This window comes from Solanum pennellii, chromosome 9, assembly GCF_001406875.1.
Source record: "Solanum pennellii chromosome 9, SPENNV200".
NCBI classification, from domain to species: domain Eukaryota; kingdom Viridiplantae; phylum Streptophyta; class Magnoliopsida; order Solanales; family Solanaceae; genus Solanum; species Solanum pennellii.
This window is the reverse complement of record NC_028645.1, coordinates 59123165-59126333: the sequence shown is the minus strand read 5'-3', so window position 1 is coordinate 59126333 and position 3169 is coordinate 59123165.

Sequence of the window (3169 nt, the reverse complement as noted above, 5' to 3'; positions counted from 1 at the left end):
TATCCAAAACAATCTTGCTTATATCGATGATGAGATCAACCCTCAACTCCCCCACCGGTTGATGCTCATAATCTAGTGGTTGTTGATAACCCTAGTGAAGGTAATCCGAGGAGGCAAACTCCCGCCCCACGCCCACAAGAGTACTATAGGGTAAATGTTAACATCATTGACTATGATGGGCCACTTGACCTACCTCCTCTACCACATGATCATGCTTTTGTGGTAACTAGTAGCTTGATTCAGAAGCTCACCGCTAGATGTTTGTTTTCGGGGCTACCATCTAAGGATCCACAAGCTCACAATCTCCAAACTATGGTTGGTGTGTAAGAGTTATGTAGGGAGGCAAGACTTAGACATGGATGTAATTGGATTAAGTGTGTTCCCTCTCTCACTGACGGGGGAGGCCGCAATTTGGTTTGCTGAGTTGCCATACAATTCAATCTATACTTTGGAGCGATTGAGGGATGTGTTCCAAGCAAGGTATTACCCGGATTCTAAAAAGCTAAACCACAAAGATTGGGTGAACAACTTTGTGGCATTACCAGGGGAGTCAGTAAGCAGTTCTTGGGCTAGGTTCACCTCATTCTTGAGAAGTGTCCAAACCACCGCATTGATGATAAGTCACTGAAGGAGTACTTCTATCGGGGGCAAGATGATAATAATAAAGAAGTGCTTGATACGATTGCAGGTGGTTCTTATGGGGAATGTACTTATGCAGAGATCACTGAGAAGTTAGAGAAAAACTCTCAAACTAATAAAGCTTGGAGAACTAGGAAGTCAGATACTGGGAAAAACACTTTTGCAGTGCAAGCTTCACATAACCCAGTTGCAGATGAGATTCGTCAAGAGATGTCTCAAATGAGAACTGAGCTTGGGTTGGTGTTATAACATGTCACCAGGGGTGCAGAAAAGGTAAATGCGGTTAACTATTTGGCTAAACCACCACCACCGGTTGATGAGTACTACTATGAAGAATATTCTCATGTAGTGAATGAGCATACGGGGGGTTTCTGGCGGAACGCCAATGGCTCCAATCACGAAAATTGGTGACAAGGTCAAGGAAATTAAGGTCGAAACTATAGGAATTACAACCGACAGGGTCACTATGTATGAGATGGCAACTACAACCGCGACAACAACTTCAACCGGGGTAACTATGGTAACAAAAACGATCGGAGTGTGCCCTATGTTCCACCTCAAAATTTGAAGTTTCTCCTAGGGATGGTGGATGTAGTGTGATACGAGTTGAGGATATGTTCCAGAAGATGATGATGAGGTTTAATGCTAGTGATGAGCACGTCTAAGAGTTGAGAGGTGATTTAGCAAATATTGGGCAAAAGGTGGATGCACATGCAATATCAATCAAGCATCTTGAGTTGCAAATGGAGCAATTGTCTTATACTGTGAACCCACGCCAACTGGGTACTCATCCTAGCAATACTGTCCAGAATCCCAAATAAGATGGACATTTTATGGAAGTCACTACTCGAGGGGGTAAGCAGACAATGAGATCACCTATGACCTCAGGCGTCGAACATGAGAATCAATGAGATGATGAGGTAGAGGAAGTTAGGGGTGACTTGGTAGATGAATCAGGGAAAGAAGATGACACCTCAATAGGGGACCCCCATTCGTAGACCATTACCTTCATTTCCGCAAAGATTGGTGAAAAAGACCGAGGATGGTAAATAATGATGTTTTATTACTATGTTGAAATAGCTTTCCATCAATGTCCCTTTGATAGAAGCTCTTGAACAAATGCCCGGTTATGCCAAGTTCATGAAATATATAGTCACTAAGAATAGATCGGTTAGTTTTGAGGATGATGATGGATGCAACATTGTAGTGTTATTGCTAAAAGGTCTCTTGTGCTAAAAAGAAAGAAGATTCGGGTGGTTTCACTATTCCATGTACAATTGGGTTGTTACACTTTGCTAAAGCATTATGTGATCTTGGGGTAAGCATAAATCTTATGCCTCTCTCTATTTAAAATAAGTTTTGTTTGGGTGACCCAAAGCCCACTGCGATGCGGCTACTGATGGCCGCTCGAACGGTGAAGAGGCCTATTGGGATACTCCATGATGTGCTAGTAAAAGTAGAGTAAATTATTTTTTTGGCCGATTTTGTGATTCTTGATTGTGAGGTGGACTTTGAGGTGCCTATTATTCTTGGGAGGCCGTTCCTTACTATCGTCGTGCCTTAGTTGATATGGATGGAGAAAGGGCAGATGAGGTTTCAATTGAACAATGAAGAAGAGACTTTCAAGATTTGTAGGTTCATTATGAAGAATGGTGAGCTCCAATCGGTATACGCGATATCCTACAAGGTTGATAGTTCGTCCCAGGTATAAATAGAAAAGAGACATGGTGTTGAGGCACTAGCGGCAGTGATCATGAGTTTTGGGAGTATTTGTATCTAAGATTATGGGTCATTAGTTGCGGCACTTGATCGAGGTGATGTTTGGTTCAAACCAAAGAAATTGGAATTAGATATGAAGCATCGCGAGTCTCCACCCGCGAAACCATCTATTGAGGAGGCTCCAAAATTAGAGCTTAAGGCTCTACCACCTCATATGAGGTAGGTATTCTTAGGGAAAGGTGACATTTTTTTTGTTATTATTGCATCGGATTTGAATATGCAACAAGTAGAGTGTTTGGTTTAAGTGTTGAAGTGGTTCAAGAGAGCTATTGGGTGGACTATTACGGATATTATTGGGATCCCTCCCGGTATTTGTTCACATAAAATCCAACTCATGCCCGATCATATACCTTGTATTAAGCACCAGAGACGTTTAAATCCACCTATGAAAGTGGTTGTGAAAAAGAAAATTATTAAGTGGTTGGATCCCAGAGTCATATATCCGATCGCTGATAGTAGTTGGGTATGTCCTGTTCAGTGTGTGCCCAAGAAAGGGGGGATGACTGTGGTCCCTAATGAGAATAATGATCTTGTTCCACTGAGTTTGGTGACCGGATGGAGAGTGTGTATGGATTATCGAAAATTGAATGAATGGACTGAGAAGGACCATTTTCCTATGAGCTTCATAGATCAGATGTTTGATAGGCTTGTAAGAAAGGGGTGGTATTGTTTTCATGATGGTTATTCGGGTTACAACCAAATCATTATTGCACCAGAAAATAAAGAGAAAACCACTTTTATTTGTCCTTAT